General features: G+C 42.6%; 1 protein-coding gene and 1 non-coding gene across 2 annotated transcripts in view; one reads left to right on the top strand and one right to left on the bottom strand.

Annotated features, from left to right (window-relative positions):
- Positions 1-21,177, top strand: part of FAT3 (FAT atypical cadherin 3) — a 688,930-nt gene that overhangs the window by 101,951 nt on the left and 565,802 nt on the right. The window lies entirely within an intron of this gene.
- Positions 12,329-12,437, bottom strand: LOC112585372. The gene has a single exon (XR_003109837.1). It is a non-coding gene; the product is annotated as a U6 spliceosomal RNA (small nuclear RNA).

Genomic DNA, 21,177 nt, shown 5'->3' with positions numbered 1-21,177 from the left:
TCAGTTTGAGCTTTTCCTATTTCATGACTTAGTTAAAGTCATGAAAACTTTTACTCTTTTAGGATGTAATCTTGACACTTTAAATATGACTTGTTATTGTAAAAGTGGTTAAAAAAAAGCTTCATGCTTTGGTTCATGCATACATGCTACTTGATTTATATATGGCTTCTTATATATCCTACCCAGGCACCACTGAGAGCTCAATTTCTTCCTTTTAGTGTGGCAACAGCAGAATTTTTAAAAGGCCTCTCTTTTACCATTTGAGCCATACATTCTATCACTCCGTCTTAATGTTTCTATGGAGATTGTCTTGTTCTTTGAGAAATTGTTTCAGGAGTTAGTAATCTAGAGAACAAGAGCTATTTTATTTCTATTCCTTGTGTTACCCCAGTCCCTGATAAAACCATATTTCAGTAAAAGTTTAAACACTTCCTTTATAATTGTATATTTAGCACATAAGGGATCCTTAAAAATTCTTTTGTAGCTAATTGTTCCCTTTCTTAAATAAATACCTTAGTGCTTCCTAAATTAGAGTAACCAAGGGAACAGCATCTGATTTCCCCAAACATAATCTGATTTCTTTGCTTTATGCACATGATTAGTTTGCTGGCTGGAAAGCTGTGCAGACTGCACGGACTTCTAGAATTTTTTCCAAAGGGAAAGATAACTTACGTGGAGTCTTTACAGTCATGGGCTCCATGAGCCTGGCCTAGAGGGGTACAAATTTCAGTTCCTTTCTGGGAACCAGGAACAGCACATCCTAGTAGCTCCCAGTGGGCGAATTCCAGGTGCCTCTGGGTCCCTGGCACCCAAAGTTGCCAATGTAGATTAGACAGACACATCCTTCTAGGCAGCAACAGATTCTCCAGATCTGTGCCCTTTTCCCAGACAACTGACGAATTCACCCTACAGACCCAGGAGAGGCCTCTGTTTCTTCATGACATTGTCAAGTTAATGACTGAAGAAATTTTCTCTTACTATCTTAGAAGGCTTGACCTCTGGAGATAATTAGAGAAAGAGACCCTGGAAGACTGAACTTTTCTGAAGATGACAATTATTCTACCTGCCAGAGACCTGCCTCAAGGGAAGTCTCTCTGTTGAGGCTTAAACCAGATGATTTTATTTGCTAGAAAAATTAGTTAGGAGATATTGCAAGAGAGTAAAAGGGGCAGAGTAGGTTTAAGAGAGAAAGATAGGGAGATGGAGATTGGTAACACTAAAAGGATTCTTTTTTGAAAAAATGTGTTTATTCATTGGATGATGGAACAAATACCAAGTGTTGGGTGCTGTTGAGGAGTCGAGGATACAGAGGTGAAAAGAAAGGCAGGCACGTGCTCTAGAGCTTCTCAGAACGCTGCTCACGTGCTATTACTTCATCGTGCTCAGTCGTGTCCGACTCTCTGCGACCCCGTGGACTGTGGCCCGCCAGATTCCTCCGTCCATGGGATTTTCCAGGCAAGAATACTGGAGGGCATTGCCATTTCCTCCTCCACTATTACTTCATATGTCTCCCAAATACCCAGAACACTGCCTCGTGCATAATAGGTACTCGATAAATAGTTGTTGAGGGAAAGCATGAATAAATAGTAAGAGTGAGATTCTCTGCTGTCGGTAAAGTGTTACCTTCTGAGTTTTCAATAGTCAGTACCTTGGCTTCTGTTCATGCTTGTAATTTAGTTTGCCTGCAGAACCCTGGGTTGATTTGAGAGGAAATGCCCTTGATTACAGACATACAACTAGTCAGGACTGATCAGATTGAAATCGAATGTAGACCCTTAATTTAATGAGGACAGAAAAAATTACCCAAACAAGAGCATGTGTAATTATGCTAAATTTCATGACTTCAGGGTCATAAATGGATTTTTCTTGATGTTCATCTGACACGAATTAATTCCAGTTGTGGCTGACTGTGAAGCAACGGCTTGTCGGGTCCTTTATAATAAGAGGGCATTAATTCCTGTTAAATTATGATGAGCCTCCTGCAGAATCATCTATTTCATTCATATGGATGTAGCTAATAAGGAGACAATGAAAGTCCAAGGGGATCAGAAGGAGGCTTCTGCTGTAGAAATTGAGGGGGAATGAACCTTTGCATCCCGTGAGGCAACGTGGCAAGGGAGAGCTTTAAACCAAGTGTCTTAGCCAGCTCTAGCTGCTGTAACAATATTCCACAGACTGGGGGCCTTAAAGAACAGAAATTTATTATCTCAGAACCCTGGAGGCTGGGAAGTCCAAGATCAAGGTTCAGGCAGGCTTCAGTCTCTGCTGAGAGCTCTTTTCCTGGCTTGTTCGATGGCTCTGTCCTCATGTGCATTTTCCCTGGGAGTGCTCACGGAGAGAAATGGAGAGAGGATGAAGTGGCAGGGGCCATGGGGGAGGAGAGATGGCTCGCTCACATCTCACCTTATAAGGACACCAGCCCTGTTGGATCCGGGTGCGGTGCTCATAACATTGCATCCTGATTACCTCCTGCAAGGCCCTGTCTCCAGTACACATGCTTCGGTGGGTTGGGGCTTCAACCTATGACTTTGGGGGACACGGTTGAGCCCAGGCCAGTGGGACAGCTTGCAGTGCTTTCTCTGCTTAGCTGTATCCACCCTGGCTGGCTGCTTAGGTTCTCTGAGTCCAGTTCTCCTAACTCCATGTGCTAGGGGAGCAAGAATCACAGCCTGAGTCGAGAGATTGAGTTGGATCTATCAGTAGCTGAGAGATGTTGTCCGGGGCAGGGTGTGTAGGGGGCACTTGCCAGAGGCCAGCCCTCCCCTGCCCTTACCACTGTGTCCACTGGGACTGCGTGCTTCTCTCCCTGACCAGGCTGGGCTCCAGGGTTATAGGCAAACTTTTGGTGTGGATGCCCTTCAGTAATTAGTGGATCATATTCTAGGGGGGCAGAAAAATCTTCAGAAGCAGGGATTCAATGCAGAACGTGTGACAACTGGAATAAGTGGTGATGTTGAGAAAATGAGAGGATTAGCAAATACATTAACACCAATGGAAATTGTGGAATCATGAGGCTCAGGAAGGCATTTTTAATGACTTGAGTAAATGAGAGAGTGACTTTAATTCTATTCTTTCAAATTATGGGATTAGGCTAAGGCCTTTCTTTGATGAGAAAATAAAATGGAATCATTTTCAGCAGGATTCCATCTTAAAAGTATGCCCATCTTTAAATGTTTTTCTTTAATAATCCTGTCAACTGTTAATGAATTAAACATTATGTATAAAAGTGTTGTTTTTATTTCCTGCTCTGCAAATAAGTCTCCTGAGAAAAGAGTCCCTGTTTTTTCTGGGCTTTCTTCTTGTTGTATTTGAAATTAAATTCCTCTAGCCAAGTGTTCTTGCCTGGAAAATCCCATGGATGGAGGAGCCTGGTGGGCTGCAGTTCATGGGGTCGCTAGGAGTCGGACACGACTGAGTGACTTCACTTTCACTTTTTCACTTTCATGCATTGGAGAGGGAAATGGCAACCCACTCCAGTGTTCTTGCCTTGAGAATCCCAGGGGCAGGAGAGCCTGGTGGGCTGACGTCTATGGGGTCACACAGAGTCGGACACGACTGAAGTGACTTAGTAGCAACAGCAGCAGCCAAGTGTTACATATAATTGTTATTCCTGATTTTAGCACGGATGTTAATAAATGTCACCCCAGTACATTCACTTTCTTTGTTAACCTGATTTAATGAAATTTTCATATATATATGGGGACACACAGTTGAGCCCAGAGCAGTGAGATAGATATATATATAGAGACTTTCCAGTTGGCACTAGTGGCTAAAAACAACTGCCTGCCAATGCAGGAGACATGAGATGCAGGTTCCATCCCTAGGTTGGGAAGATCCCCTGGAGGAGGGCATGGCAACCCACTCCAGTATTCTTGCCCAGAAAATCCCATGACAGAGAAGCCTGGCAGGCCTCAGTCCACAGGTCACAATGAGTCAACGTAACTGAAGCAGCTTAGCACATCTGCAGGCATTCACACACACACACACACATACACACACACACACACATTTATAAACACAAATCTTACAGCCTGAACCTTGATATTCTTAAAGAGATAAGCATATTTTCCCCTTCCTTTCTTTGTACTAAAGAAAAAAAATCCATCTAGTGTTACGCCAGCTGCATTCCAGGACCTTTGTAGATTTTCGTTAAACATGCTGTTTGTACCTGAGTATTAAGCCCTCTAATGAGCTATTATCAGTCCTCTGCTGTAGTTTATCAGTGGCATTTCCTCAGCTCAGCAAATGCATCTTCTTTCATTCATCCAGCCTATGGAGTAGTTGTCATTTGGTGCCATTTACTGTGACAGGTGGAAGGAAAATAAGCTGTGCTTGAAAGTGCTGTCAAATTAGTATCAATTTTTGGTCCCAGTCCTTGTATTTGATATTCAAAAGAAACACATTATTTTAGGGCATTGAGTACAAAATTAGATCAGTTCCGTGAGATAATGACCATATTTCACGGTTACGAGCTGGTGTGCCTGCAGACCAGCACATGCAGCTCAGAGTCACTTCTTGCTATGGTTCTTCTTTGGAGTGGACTCGGATTTTTAATTTTCTTTCGTGTTTTGCCTGTCTCAGACAGTGTTCTGTGTTGGCAGTTGGGATAATAGACCTTGAATTTCCCTAAATGAAGTCGAGTGGAATGGACATCCGTTTTTGACTGCTAAATTGTGCTGTTGCATTGGTTTATCTACTCACTGGTAAGAAGTAACAAAGAGCATGCATTCTAGGAAAAGAAAAAATGCATGGAAGAAGCAAGGGTCAAGATATAGGGAATAAAAGCAAGTCCAATTTTTAGATTGTTTTTACCTGAGGATCTTTTTTAGGATTATGGGTCTTATCTGCTCTGTGTAAGGTGCTCTGTGAATTTTTGTTTGTTGTCATCAGATGTACAGCAGCTTAGAGATTCCACAAATCCAGAAATCCTTTTTACTGTGTTCTGTCCTGGCTTATTCACCTACATGCTAATTGCTTTTCGTGGCCATTTAAAACTTCACTGTAGTAGAACTCTTTGTAGTGTGTGTGTGTGTGTGTGTGTGTGTGTGTGTGAATAATCACTGGAACTAGTTTAAGGGAAGAGTGGAACTTTAACCATGCTGTTGAGACATCTGAGAGATTATGATATGATGACCCAGTTGCTGGGCATATAATCTGAAAAACACCTTTGTTGAATCAATTTGAGTTAACTTGAAGCCTAAGAGGCATGTCCCCACTTTTTCCATTAGGGGAGGGGGGTCCATATTTTTGCTGCTGTGTAAATTCTTGTGTCATTTGTTTTGCATTTAATTCTTAGCTGATGTGCAGGAGGGGGAGTTTAGTGCATGACTTTCCAGATCAGTTTCTGACCTGTACTTCAGCTGCAACCAGCATGATTTCAGACAAGCTAGGTGCTCATTTGCTCATTGGCCTCCCTGCCCTTCCTGCCAGAACCAGGCAAAATAAACAATAAATTAAAAATATGTCTCCTTTCCTGCCATTTTCTTGGAATATAGTCTTGGGGACATAAGCCAAAATTCAGAGGAAAAATAAACCTTATCAGAAGGAAATGTTCATATATCACAGTAGATTTTTTTCTTGATATTGCATGTTAGATACAGTTGGTATATGTGACAAGTTCATGTGCATAGATTGGAAGCTCTTAATGCTGTGGAGTCACTTAGGCAAAGAAACAGGAAAAAATAATACACGAGAAATGAAGCTAGGAAAACCTCTAGGCAAGTTACAAAGTCAGAATGATACACTTTTTAAACACATTTGTTTAACTATAGTGGATTTACAATATTGTATTAGCTTCAGGTTTATAGCTTCAGATTTTTTTCCATTATAGGTTATTGCCGGATATTGAATATAGTTCCATGTGCTATACAATAAATCCATGTTGCTTATCTATCTTATATACAGTAGTGTGTATATGTTAATTCCATCTCCTAATTTATCCTTCCTCCTCCCCCTTCTCCTTGCGTAGCCATAACTTTGTTTTCTGTGTCTGTGAGTTTGTCTCTGTTTCACAAGCTGATTTGTATTATGTTTTTAGGCTCCACATGTAAGTGATACCATATAATATTTGGCTTTCTCTGCCGGACTTAGTTCACTTATATGATAATTTCTAGGTCCATCCATGTTGCTGCCGATGGCATTATTTCATAGAATGACCCACTTTTAAGGGAATGGTGAAGGGTGGTATTACTTAGGGCGTGCGTGCTGTTCACATTGTGCTAGGTACTGTAGAAAGTTCAAAGGTGAATCAGACCAAAGTTTAATAGATAAGTACATTAGCTGCCATGTGTGCGTGTGCTAAGTTGTATGCGACTCTTTGTGACCCTATGACTCTAGCCCGCCAGGCTCCTCTGTCCATGGGATTCTCCAGGCAAGAACGCTGGAGTGGGTTGCCATGCCCTCCTCCAGGGGATCTTCCTGACCCAGGGATCAACCCAGGGATTGGACCCATGTCTCTTATGTCTCCTGAATCAGTAGGCAGGTTCTTCACCACTAGTGCCGCCTTGTATGAGAACAGTGACAGTTGCCCAGAGAAGTAGATGTGTTTTTATGAGACCTGAAGTAGGGAGAGACTTCATCTAGGTCATCGCTTCTGGAAGTGTGTCTTCTGATCTGCAGCTTGTTATACGTGCAGTTTCATTGGTGCCCTCCAAACCTATTCTGGGGACGGGGCCCAGGAATCAGTATTTTAATAATCCCTCCAGGTGTTACTGATGCTCGCTATAATTTGAGAAATATTCTGTGTATAAAGAGAGACTTGGGGTTTCGTGGGGGAGGTGGTATTTAAATTGAGCAAGAGGAGAAGACAGAACATGAGTAGGCACTGCAGGAAGGCAAAATTTGCAGAGTCCTCAAGACATCGTCTATTTTAGTGCCTCCAACTCTTAGAATGAAAGATTTATTTTATACTTAATCTATATTCGTCATGCTTTTCCATAAGGCTGTTTCCTCTGTCTTCATTCTCAGTGGAATAGTGAATCATGGTGATCATATTTTGTATAGCAGCCTTTGCTATATTTCAAGGAGAATATTAAGTTCCCCACTGCCTTTTCTTCACCAGGCTAATTAATCCTTGTTCGTCAGCCTTTTCTCCTACCTTCCAGCCCTTTTATCATTTTCATTGCTCTTGTCTGGGCTTTCCTCAAATTTTCCATATTTCTCCAAAGTTACAAAGACCCAAATTATACCTGGTGCTGGTTGAGGTCTCTGGCTCAGCGGGCAAAGTGGATGAATATCTTGAGTCCCACATATTATTTTTTCTTTGTGAGAATTTACCTACAGAAATAAGACAATGTGGGACAGTGTTTTGAACACACTGTCCTTGGATTTATGGGGAACTTGGGATTGATTACGTGGACTCTTAGCTCCATGTATGTCCTGGCCTTTGTCTGCAGACTCAGTAGTGATCGTGATGTCTACATATAAATAAAAATGCATTTATTTTATTCCTAACTTATTTAAGTATAATTCAGTTTGTTTAGGGACTCAGTTGTGTCCCGCTCTTTGCGACCTCATGGACTGCAGCACACCAGGCTTCCCTGCCCATCACCAACTCCCGGAGCTTACTCAAAACTCATGTGATTAGCAAAGTTCAAAAAAAAAGTTTTTTTAACTTCTTATGCTGTCTTAACAAAGTAAAAGTTGAACGGCTTTGCAGTTTTTAAAGTCAGCAAAGGAGCCCTCTGGGTTTGAAAACACATTTATTGGGGCAAAAGTCCAGACAGTCAGCCCAGTGGCCTGTCTTCATGGGTCCAATGGGAATAATAGGATTCATCTTGCATGATATCAGCCTAAGCCATGTGGCGATCAAGTGGTTAGTGTGCGTAAAAGAACACAGACGGTGATTAACAGATGACAGTTATTATTTCTGTGGACTCTCTTGTATCTCATATGTGCCTTTAAGCCACCACGATCATTTGTTCTTCTAGTCCTAGAATCCTGAGATGGTGTCAGTCAGTGGTGCCACATGTTTGTCTATCTGCACCTCTGTTCTTATCTCTCTCTCCTGTTTAAGTTTCTGTGGGTAGGGGACGAGGAAACATCGGTTATGGAGAGCTCCTCAGTCGGAGTTGGGCTTCCCTGTGCTGTATCTTGCCATAAGAGGCCCCTTCACACGCGACTGGAGGTCTAGAATTTCAGCATTTCCTGCTTGAACTAAAAGCAAGAAAAGACGAAATAGTGTGGGTGGGTTTGCTGAATAGCACCAAGTTGAAAATTTAAGACAACTTTTCTGTATGGTCATTTGAGTTTTCACCAAGAACATTATTTCCATATATGTTGACAGGCAGGAGAGGAAAATTTCTGACCCATGAGTCTGTAAAGCGTTGAAGACTAAATAAATGTTCTTAGCAGAGCTGAGATGAAGGTGTGGCTAGTCTCAATGGAGCCTTTCACAGAGGAGAGGGCTTTTGCAAGGCCCAGGCTCACTGGACCTCTGAGACCTACGTGTACTATCTTGGTGATGTTGGCATAGGGTATCCTTTCATTTTTTGCTGTAGGAACAGGGGACGCCACACCTACCGTCTCCGTCTGCTTTGCATGTTATGCAAGGCGGTCTGAGAGGGCTCTTGGACACGTGCTTCTTTGACAGGTCACTACTAAGTGAGTAATGCTCAGTTCTCATAATTTATTCTTGTGCTTCACGCTGGGATATCATCTCCTATCTTTCTCATTTCTATTTGTCTTCTATCCTTAGCCTTTGTTTTGAGTTATTTTGCATATATGAAAATCACTTCTCTAGAAACAGGGCTTCCCAGGTGGTGCTGATGGTGCAGAATCTGCCTGCCAATGCAGGAGACATAAGAGATGCGGGTTCGATCCTTGGGTGGGGAAGATCCCTTGGAGGAGGGCATGGCAACTCACTTCAGTATTCTTTCCTGGAGAATCTTATGGACAGAGCGGCCTGGTGGGCTGCAGTCCATGAGGTCGCAAAGAGTTGGACACGACTGAAGTGACTTAGCATGCACATCTAAAAACAAGATGGCAGAGATCATCACCCCCAGGCCCCTAAGTCTTACGCAGGGCACTAGGAGCTACAATGAAATCAAGACCTCCCCCAGATCTAGTGAACAAGTGAGAGTCTGCTGTTTTTTGAGCAAAGCAGAAAAATGCGTTCTGGGTTGGTGTTCTGGCCAATACAAAATACTTGATGTAGATTAGAAAGTTAGACCCCCTAGGTGATTTCTCTGGCATATGCGGTTTTCCATTGCAAAATAAAATGTAGTTGCGTTCATCGAATTTTAATTTTAGCCTGTTTTTTCTTATTTTGCCTTTTTAAAGCATTGCATCAGTTTTGTATTTCTTCACTATCTCTTCGCCTACAAGAAATACAACACACAGGCTTAGATGATGCTCTTTCTTGGAAACATATTTGACAAAGCTGCATATAGCAACGGCATAATTTTCTCAGCAGGAGAGCACCACGTACTACCCTCTTGCAACTGGGCTTTAAAAAAATCTAAAGAATACACTTATTTGGATAAATGTGGCTTGTGTTTTAATATTTTTGCAGTGACATCTTTGATTCTGAACATTCCCAGTTGAAAAACTTTCTTTTCCTGATGTGTGAGGGGAAAAATGGATCCTCTGGCCAATTACAGCATGAAGAACTGCGGTGCCTGTTTAACTTGTTCTCTTTGTAAAATTGTAAGCCTAGAATAATCCTGTCATTTCCCAACTCTGAAATATGTTTTCATCTGATCTAATTTATTCAGCAGTGCGTGCTGACCGCGTTCCAAAGATTGATCGGCCTCTCAGTTTGTTACTTGCCTTGGGTACTGCATTCCTGGGTGTTGTATGTTCTTGGCGTGTCTGAATCACGATGGGCATAGAATCAGAAGCCCTGGTGTAGGAACAGATGCCCCAGGCCCTTAGCTGATCTGTCCTGCATCACTGGAATAGCAGAATTATATTTTATTCCCCTGTGCTAGCCACAGTTTCAGAAGAGTGAAGTCTCACTGGAGCAATCTTGCTCCACACTTTATATATCCATGACTGTGGTTTAGGAAGATGCTCCCTTGTAATGGTTGAACTAAAGAACATCTAGTGTCAGAAAGGAACAAAAATACTGCTAGGCACAAGGCAGGTAGTTCAAAGCATCTGAAGTCTAGGACTGACTTTGGGGGTTTCCCTGGTACCATTGATTGGCTTTGCAAGGTCCAAGTGGCCCCCTGAAATATACTTTGTTATAACCTCCACCACTTTGCTTGTAATTTTAAAAAGTGTTGTTTGTGTTTGGCTGCACAGGGTCCTCTCTGCGGCATGTGGGCTTTCTCTGGTTGCGGTGCTCAGGCTACTCACTGCAGCGACTTCTCTTGCTGCGAAGCATGGACTCTAGGGCACGCGGGCTTCAGTATTTGCAGGGCATGGGCTCAGTCGTTGTGGTTCCTGGGCTCTGGAGCACAGACTCAAAGAGCACACAAGCTTAGTTGTCCCAAGGCATGTGGAATCTTCCCGGGCCAGGGATCGAACCTGTGTCCCCTGCCTTGGCAGGCAGATTCTTAACTGCTGGACCCCGGGGGAGGTCTGTGCCTCTACCACTTGAAAGGTGAGAAACAGTGTAAACAACCATGTGGGTCAATGTATTTGTCTTCCAGTATAAGATTTTTTTTCTTTGTTGTGTTTTAAACAAACCACCATCCCACAGACAGAACTCCTTAAAACCTATTTAACTTTTCATGTTAAATTAATGATAATTAATTTCTATGACCCTTGAATTAGTTTCTTTTACATTTTTCTTTCTTTGGGAAAATGAGCATGCTGTTTTGTTAAGTGTGTGCAAGAAACCACTGGCAGAGCCACCTGGATCAGGTATCTCAGCTTCATCAGTGCTTTATCCATTACAGGACACTGAGTTGGCTCGTGACACGAACAGCTCACATGGTTGCCACCAGTCCCTTGACAGCAATTAGCATTTTAGCAACCCGCCCCAGAAGCTGCCTGGTACATGAGGTTTCCGTGAGGCATGAGATCACCTGCGAGGCACTGTTGTTGAGCGGGTCCTGGTTCAGAGACCAGCACACAGAAACTGGTGAGATGCTTCCTCAGGGCTCCTCCACATCCTTCACAGGTGCAGATCTGTCCACATCCTGCTGAGAAAGATGGACGTGTCTGACCTTTGGTGGGAGCAGAGAGTGGGTACCAGGACAGATGCTGGAGGTTAGGCAGCGGCCAGGGAAATTTGGCCAAGGCAGCTTGTATGTGTGCCTTAGATAATACCAACCATGCAGAATGATCCTGGAGATGGAGCAAGGGAGTAGAGGATAAAAAGTCTATTGAGACAATCGTTTGATTCATTTCCCTTTTCAAGTTTAGAAATGAATTCCTAGTCATCATTGCTTTCGTACAACCTGCTCTTTTGATAGTTCTTACGAAATGGTGGTGATTTTGTTGTTGAGTTTAGTTTAGTTCCTACTTTAAGACTGTTAACCTATTATGAAGGTAATTTCTAAGTCACAGCTATGGGGAACAGTTTGCTGTCAGCTGATAACAGGCTTGTGTTTCTCATTGGATAATTAAACTCATTCCACGGGCTTGATTTTGAATTGTCCACTCTCAAATTCAGCATTCAGTTCAGTTCAGTTGCTCAGTCGTGTCCGACTCTTCAGCATTAAAATACATGTATTGGATACCACTTAGATACTTTGCTGGATTCTGGAAATAGCAAAATGAAAAAAATGGACTGTGCTCTTCTGTAAGATATCATATGGAAGACAGATGTGTAAACCAATAACTACCAAGGGGTGTGATGGGTGAATGTAGCCACAGAAATGCTAAAGTAAAAGCTGAGCATGAAAGAGGTCATTAACAACTTTGCAGGAGGAATGTGTGACTCAGAGAAGAGTTCAGAAAGGAAATGATACCTGAATCGTGTTATCAGAAGGAGAGAAATTTACCAGAAAAGGAAAAGACATGATGGAGAACATACTGGACAGAGCCACACAGCATGAGCGGAGTTGCATAGATGGGAATTCTTATATAACTTAGTCTTTTTTCTTTTAAATTTATCTCTATTGAATTGTAGTTGGATTATAGTGTTGTGTTGAACTGCTGCTGTTAAGCAAATTGACTCATTTATATATATATATATGTATGTATATATATGTACATACATACATATATGTATTATATATTACATACATGTATGTGTATGTATGTATGTATGTATATATTCTTTTCCATTATGGTTTATCACAGAATATTGACGATAGTTCTCCTGCATTATACTGTGGGACCTTGTTTATCCATTCTATATATAATAGTTTGCATCTGCTAATCCCACACTCCCACTCTTACTGTCTACCACTGCCTCTGTCTTGGCAGTCACTAGAAGAATATGTAATGCTTCATGAATTTGCATGTCATCCTTGTTCAGGGGCCATTCTAATCTTCTCTGTATCATTCCAGTTTGTTAGTGTATGTGCTGCCAAAGCAAACACAGTTTTAAACCACTCTGGATGGGAAAGAATTGACTTACAGAATCTAAAAAAAAAATAATAAAATTGAAAACAAAAAGAGCCCAACTAAAGTACTAGATTCTGGCTCTATTAATAATGGCGTACAGTATCACTGGTGCTCCCTGTGGATATTTAAGCAATAGCTGTTCTTAAATTTAGGTGAGAACCGTCTTCCTTAAATTTAGGAGAGGGAATCGTAGCAGTAGGTTTAGAAGCTGCTTTCCCCTTAAACCAGCAGGTGCCTCGCGTGTGCCTGTTGAGTGGGAGCGCAGGGGGGTTCTGAGGTGAGAATTCTAGCCTCCTTTCTACAGTCACCAATGGGGGTGTCACCTCGGGCATGTCACTTAGCGGAGTCTCTTTCATCTTGATCAAAATTAGCTGTTTGTGTGTCTATCTAAATTCTCCTTCCAACTCTGATCTCATTACCTATCAAAACACCTTGTAATATATTTTGACACATGAAGGAGAATAATTCATGTGTCTCAACAGTTGCCTCATACTGGATAACTGTATTCCATAATACGATTCCATATCTTTTAGATTACTTAGTAAAATGTATTTTATGTAGTGATAACCTCATACCCTGAAGAAGCCATTTACTAGGCTGGAGAAGCAATTACTTTAAAAAATAATATTTAGGGGCTTCCCTGGTGGCTCAGTGATAAAGACTCTGCCTGCCAATGCAGGAGACTTGGGTTCGGTCCCTGATCCAGGAAGATCCCACGTGCCTCGGAGCAGCTAAGCCTGCACACCACAATTAAACCTATGTGCTGGAGCCCGGGCGCTGCAACCGCTGAAGCCCCAACCCCCAGAGCCCGCACTCCACAAGAGAAGCCACTGCCCTGCGAAGCCCACACTGTGACTAGAGAGAAGCCCAGGCAGCATCAGAGACCCAGCACAGCCACAAATAAATTATCTTAAAAATTATATTTAGGAATAACTATAACAATAACCAGCTTCGGTGAAAGAGTTAAACAAGCTTCCTCTCTCCCCAGCAGAGAACACAAACTTGTCCATTATAACACCACCAAGCATCTCTCCGACTTGGTGTCTTGTTGTAATTCGGTTGCCCTCCGTGTGTGACGGGGTGTGTCACGTCATCAGAAGGCGCCGTACGCCATGGCAAAGATGCAGCTTTGAGCAGCATCTGCCTCTTTGTGCCTATAGGTCCCCAGGAAGCATCTGATTGGCTTACTGACCCTGCTGCCCTGGGGACCACTCCAGCCAAGAGGGCTCATCCCCGCCTGCAGTAACAGATGCATAATGTAGTCTGCTTAGGGAATGTGTTTGGGTTCTTTTCTGAATCAAAATTCCATTTGTTTGTTTGTTTTTATTGACATAACTTTGCTGGGAATTGCCTTTGCGGTATGTGTTACTAAGAGAGCTGAAACCACCACACTAGAGTGCTTTCAGTCTTTGCAAAAATAGGTGTGCCTGTTACAGCTTTGAGGAAATCACTCGGCTTGGAGAAGAAAACATTTGTTAATATTTGGACCTCCTGGCCAAACATCATTCTAGTTTTCAGAAATTATCAGCAAAGCAAAGGAGTGTTCAGAGAAGGCTCTGGCCCCTCCCTGGCCCCCTCCACTTGAGACTTCTGACTTACATTCACCAAATCTGAAAGCCCTTTAGTGCAGGCTTCCTGCTCCCCTCCCCCAATCCATATTCTATATTAAATTATTAGCGTTCTCTATATAAACTCCTTGGGAAACCAGAACCCTTATTATGACTTCTGGATTTCATTTTCCTTACATAAGCATTTAATGATAAAACAGCTTTCATGAACACTTAACATTTCAGTTCCTGTATGTTCTTAAATTTCATAGTAGTATGCTATGTTCATTTCCATGTAGCATTCTTAAAAGTGGCTTAAGGCAGCGAGCGGTCCCAAACCGTTTTGGCACCAGGGATTAGCTTTGCGGAAGATAGTTTTTCCAGGGACCAGGGGTGGGATGGTTTCGGGATGAATTGAAGTGCATTACATTTATTGTGTACTTTATTTCTATTATTATTATATCAGCTCCACTTCAGATTAGACCCCAGAAGTTGGGACCTCTGGTTGAAGGGGCTTGCACATTGCTAAGTCAACCTGACTTCCAGGAAAACCTTGTATAGGTTGCAGGTGATGGATATTTATATTGACCTACAAAGATCCAGGAAGTTCATGGGGCCCTAGTTTGTGTTAATCCCGCTATAAAGTGTGCCTGAAGCAGAGAGTTTGGGGCTTAAAAAAGCTGAAGATCCCCATGAAGATTAATAATAAGATATAAAGCAGAGATAGGAAGATTGTATGACATTTCTTTTAGACCTTGGATTTCTTTAATCCCCAGGTGTGTTGGGTTAGTGTTATCTTCATGAATGGGTTTCCAAGGTGAATTTCACTCTCTGCCTTTCTAATGCTTTATTTTTATGACTGCTGTTACTGTCGTGTATTTGTTCATCTCAACTGTGTAGCCGTCACTAAAGCCAAGGCCCCTGACTAGTCTTAAATGAGATAAGTAAGAGTCTGGAGCCAGCAATTCAATTTCAGGTATACTCTTTTTAATTTGTTTGAAGACTTTATGCCATCCCTCCAGCTAAAGGACAGAATCACAGTTGACTCAAGGGAAAACTTGCCATCTTTCAAGGGTAGCCTCATAGAGTCTTTAAAGAATTTGGGGAACTTGTGTAATAAACAAGATTGTTTCCTTGAGGATGTCCAAGGCAGAAAAGCATGGAAAGCTCACTGAGATTTTAAGCTCATTTTTATTTCTTAAGTTGATTGTCAGAGCAGTGGTCAGCAAAGCCCAACCTGTAGGCTGGCTGCCTGATTTTGTTGGTTTTAAAAAATTTATTCATTTATATTTATTTGGAGGATAATTGCTTTATAATATTGTGTGGATTTCTGCTGTACATCAACATGAATCAGCCACAGGTAAACACATGTCTCTTCCCCCTTGAGAGGGAGGGCTGGGATGGGAGGAGGGAGGGAGGTTCTGATTTTGTTCAGTTTTAATGGGACACAGCTTTTACCACACAAGGCAGAGTTGAATAGCTGCCACAGAAACCTTCTGAACCACAAAGCTTAAAATATGTACTCTCTGACTCTTTATAGAGAAAGTTTGCAGAACCCTGCCTGAGGATATCGTTGATGCTTAATATTTATGAGGATAATTTAATTAATAATTATAGATTGTAAAAGGAAGAGTCTTAGATTAACATACACACACTACTACATATTAAAATAGATAGCCAGCAAGAACCTACCATCTAACACAGTGAACTATACTTAGTATCTTACAAGAACCTGTAAGGGAAAAGAATCTGAAAAAGAATAGATGTATTTGTGTGTATTGGAGAAGGAAATGGCCACCCACTCCAGTCTCCAGTATTCTTGCCCGGAGAATCCCACGCACAGAGGAGCCTGGCAGGCTGCGTCCATGGCGTTACCAGAGTCAGACGCGACTGAGCGAGCAGACCTCCAGAACCAGCAGCACCGCATGCATGCGTAACTCAGTTGCTTTGCTGTGTGTCTGGAATGAACACCACATTGTAAATCCCCTGTTTCTTTTCCTTCTTTTTTAAAAAATGCTTATTTGTTTGGCTGTGCTGAGTCTTGGCTGTAGCATGCGAGATCTTCAGTGTTTAGCTGTGGCGTGAGGGGTCTTCAGGTTGCAGCATGTGGAGCCTCTATTTAGGGCATGTAAACCCTTAGTTGCAGCATAGGGGGTCTAGTTCGATGACCAGAGATCCAGCCCAGGCCCCCTGCATTGGAGCACAGAGACTTAGCCACTGGAACACCAGAGAATTCCCCCAAATCAACTGCATTTCAATTAAGAAAAGGAAGTGGTCTTGTCAGTAAGTCCACGCATTACAATTTCTACTTTCCCCAAAGTGAACACTGTTGGATGCTCATAAAGGATGCAGTGGGGAAAAGCCGAACCAAGACTGCCCGTGGATGGCTTCACTCCGCCTTAGTTCATGAAGATATTCTGGAGCCTCCATTCTCATTTTCCACCCAGTTTCACAGTGAGTGGGATTTCACATCCGAGTTCTGGTCCCAAAGGATTTAACAGTTGCAGAAGTCAAGGTTCAAGTGAGTGGTGATCAGCCTCTCAATTCCGATGGGGCTTGGAGGACAGAGAGAATACTCATCGTAACCAAATCTGTAATTATAATTTAAATTCTACAAATTCCAGGACTCTAGCAGCTTGATTTAGGAAATCTTTCCTGTCTTTTTTTTTTTAAAACAAGGGGAAAATACACAAACAGAGTAAGGTATACTCAGAAACCCAGCTGGCTTGTTTTTCACCTCCCAAAGGAGCACTTGACTCCCTGTTACACTGTTTTCCCTTTTTATCAAATTGCCAAGAAACAGTAACTCAATTGATTTAAATGATTTCTATCACACATAGCCTTTAAGACAAGTAATCGGTATTTTACTTCTATGAATTGTATTTTCAGCAGCACTCATAAAATACCCAGTTTGACTTCGTTTATTAACTTTCTCATTTTTCCATTAACTGATGCTTTCTGTCTCAGATAATTTGCCTGCCCATTGATATTGCATAACTCAATAGAAATATGTCTTTCAAAAGAATGAACAGATCATTCTTTGAGGCTTAGATAAGATGATTTTATCTGAATATATCATGAAGAATAATGCTTCGGTTGTTGTTTTAGTCAAATTTCACATTTAATGTTGTAATCTGAATATCACTTTGAATTTAATTACATTAATTTTGTGGCTTGCTATTTAGTACTTTCTTATTGCTGAGAGCCTAGATATTTAAACAAAATCATTTTCTACTTTTTAGATAAGAAGATATTCAGTTTTAATTTATTCAGCTCTTATCTGCAAAATTAATTAGAAAAGATGCCTGGTTTTGTATTAATAAGTTTCAGTTTGGTGTTTTATTCTCTGTTGAGTCCCTTTCAGTCTGTTGCTGAAGCCATCTAGGCCTGCATAAGGCATTTGCATTTTTCTTTTTTAGCTTCCTCCTGTTTTATTGGCAAGTGACCATGTGTATGGTAATTGAGCAATTGTCTGCTTACTTGGGTTTATGGAATTTACATCAGCAAGTTTTGGAGATCTTAAGTTTTGGTCTCCAAACAGACTAGAAGAGGAAGCTTTCTAAAACACTGTCATTTGGTTAAAAATGTATTTGCATTTAATTGAGTGACAGTCACTCTCAAAACACTGAAGCTGAGTGTCCCTTTCCTCTTGGCCACACCTTGTGCCTTTGTAGTCACAGAGACTGGAGACGGGCAGCTCTCCAGTCTCGCAGGGATGCACGCCGGCCCGGGAGAGGCCACGGCTGCGGACCGGGCCCCGGGGAGCCTGCAGTCAGCCCGCTAGGCCTTCTCACGCGGCCCGTTGCCTCTGCTGCCCACCGAGTGCTGGTTTTCCTTCCTGTCTGACAGCTGCAGATCCTGAAATTGAGATGGGGAGGTGGCCTTTGTCAGGTCCCCCAGCCAGTGCGGCAGAACAGAGCTTTGAGCTGTGCCTGTGCCTTGATCACTCTGTGATACACCTTCCTGTCCCCTTGGCCTTTGCCTTTCTTGTCTTGTGTGATTGACTCTCCATCAAGAGCACCTCATCTCTGCCCTGGCTGCGTCCCAGCAGCATGTCCCCCTCTGTCTCAACCCACTCATTCCTGAACCGCTCATGTTCTGCCCCCTTCACCTGACACTTCCGGTCCATTCCCGCCCGTCTCTGCCTTGTGCTTCCCTGACCCCCCTCACTTTTTCAGCTCCCCAAGGCAGCCTTAATTTTTGGTTCTAATTCTGTGACCAGTGCGGCTGGTAATATGATAGGGATTGCACTGAGTCTGTAGATTGCCTTGGGAAGCATAGTGACTGACAATGCTCATTCTTGCAATCCAAGAACACAATACATCTTTCCATGTGTGTGGTCTTCAGCTTTTTTCATCAGTGTCTTATAGTTTTTGGAATATAGGATTTTTGCCTCCTGAGGTGGATTTATTCTTATGTATTTTATTCTTTTTGGCAAGATGGCAAATGGGATTGTTTCCCTAATTTCTCATTCTGGTATTTTGTTGTCAATGTATAGAAATGCAACAGATTTCCATATATTAATTTTGTATCCAGCCACTTTACCGAATTCATCAATGAGCTTTAGTGGTTTTCTGGTCGCAGTTTTAGGGTTTTCTATGTGTAGCATCATGTCATCTGCAAACAGGGGCAGTTTTAAGAAGAAGGGATGCAGTTTTTGATGAGGAGAAACTTGGCAGGGTGCCTGGGGTTGCGGAGAAGAATATTTGACCCAAGGCTGTGGCGAGATGCTGGGACCAGGGTGCATGTGTGGATAAGTGTGTTAACAGTGGCCATGGAAAGGTGTGCAGTGAAGGAGACAAAAGGCCGAAAGGACTCTAAAGATGGGCCAAGGAGCCTGGCATACAGACATGCAGTTATGGCTGCTGAGAGCTGCTGGGACTTGTGGCTAGGGATGAACAGGAAAAGTTCAAGTTTTACATCACCGCCTGCTCCTTCTGTCTCTGTAACTCGGCTTGCTCCTTGTAAAGTCTGGATCACGTAGGTCATGTGGTCTCAGAAAGTGGGGACTCACAATACTAGGAGCTGGAGCTTATCTCACTCGCCCTTGTCCTGCTCGTTGCAGTCACCCAGCCCCTGCCAAGATGCTTAATCATGCCTGTCCGTGTAAAGATCAGGCATCCCCCTCCCTGTCTTGACTGCTGTTCCCATGCACGTGAAACTGCTTAGTTTAAACCAGCCTATTAGCAGCTAGTGTTGCCCACTAGCGTCTGTCTATAAAAACTCTGTAACCCCTTTGTTCAGAGCTCAGAGCTTGGAGTGTTAACTCCTCTGAGCCCGCTGGTGTAAGAAACCTGAGTTCTCCAACTCTCTGAGTATGGTGCTTGGTTTCTCGAGTACTGGTTTCTGCAACAGGGAAATCCTGCCTTGCCCTGTCTGACAGGCAGTCCATGGATATTTATTGAATGGCTGCAGATGGAATCTGGACTTTATAGGTCTTCCTGTAAGGGAAATTAACTGAGTTGGAGAAAGGAGAAGCTAGAGACGGCATAACCCAATAGGATTCCAGTATTATTCCTTTTGCCTCTTCTCTGTGTGTAAGATTCACAAGAAACTGGAGATTCACTAAAGGAAAACACTTCAGAATCATATTCTTAATTGACGTGTTTATATTTCGTTCACTGTTCAGTTAAGTCGTGTCTCACTTTGCGACCCCATGAACTGCAGCATGCCAGGCTTCCTTGTCCTTCACCATTTCTCAAGTTTGCTCAAACCTTTGTCCATTGAGTCGGTGATGCCATCCAACCACCTCATCCTCTGCTGCCCCTTCTGCTTTTGCCTTCGATCTTTCCCAGCATCAGGGTTTTTGATGAGTTGGCTCTTTGCATTAAGTGACCAAAGTATTGGAGCTTCAGCATCAGTCCTTCCAGGGAATATTAAGGGTTGATTTCCTTTAGGATGGACTGGATTGATCGCCTTGCAGTCTAAGGGACTCAAGAGTCTTGTCCAATACCACAGTTCGAGAGCATCAATTCTGGAGTGTGAAGTCAAGTGGGCCTTAGGAAACATTACTACCAACAAGACTAGTGGAAGGGATGGAATTCTAACTGAGCTATTTAAAATCCTAAAAGATGATGCCATTAAAGTGTGTTTATATATACTTTAATATATATGGGGACTTCCCTGGTGGCTTAGCTGGTAAAGAATCCGCTTGCAATGCAGGAGATCTGGGTTCGATCCCTCGGTTGTGAAGATCCCCTGGAGAAGGGAACAGCTACCCACTCCAGTATTCTGGCCTGGAGAATTTCATGGACTGCATAGTCCTTGAGGTCACAAAGAGAGGGACACAACGGAGTGACATTCACTTTCACTTATTTATATCTAGGAGGAGGGATATTGAAGACTGTATGCAGCGTAGACCAAGTAGAATCTCTGATACATGGGCCTTGCTCTTGCCTCTTCTCTGTCACCATGTGTCCCTGGGGCAGATACAAACACTGCCTGCCAGCCAGCCCTGCATTCGTCTAAGTCAGTGCTTTTCAAACTGAGTTACAATCCCATCCATGGATCATGCTGTGAAGTCAGTGGGTTGCAGAGAGCATTTGAAATGACACATTATAAAATATAATAGAGATCATTGCATTGCACATCATGAGCGTCAGTTATGTTTTGTGACAGAAAATACATTTCTTATTGCGGGTCACCAGGAAGTTTGAAACACAACATTTTAAGTGAAAAGAGCTCATTACTTAGGAATATCATAAATCTATCTTTAGCTCTGTGTGTAAAGAGATCATGTGATTTATTACACCAGCCGGGACACATTTCAGAGGGAAAAGGGTAGCTCTTAATTAGACCACAACAGGTGTAAACTGGGCCTGCCTCAAGCTAATTAAGAATTATGGCCACTCTGCCTGTATTAGCCAGAGTTCTCCAGAGAAACAGAACCAATGGGATATATAGATCTATATACATCTAGATCCATCTATCTCTGTATGGAGCAGAAGAGACAGGGGGAAAGCGGATAAGGGGATACTGAGATTTATTTTAAGGCATTGACGTACATTCTTATGGGGGCTGGCAAGTTGGAAATGCATACGACAGGCCAGCCATAGGCGGGATACTCAACTAAAAGTTGATGCCTCCGTCTAAGTCCAAATTCTGCTACAGGCAGTAGGCAGGGTTTCCATAGTTCAGGCCTGGGGGAATTCCTTCTTCCTTGGGAAAC

This window comes from Bubalus bubalis, chromosome 5 (assembly GCF_019923935.1).
Source record: "Bubalus bubalis isolate 160015118507 breed Murrah chromosome 5, NDDB_SH_1, whole genome shotgun sequence".
In the NCBI taxonomy this organism is placed as follows: Eukaryota; Metazoa; Chordata; class Mammalia; order Artiodactyla; family Bovidae; genus Bubalus; species Bubalus bubalis.
The sequence above is the reverse complement of the archived record's forward strand: the minus strand, read 5'-3'. Positions and strand labels throughout refer to the sequence as shown.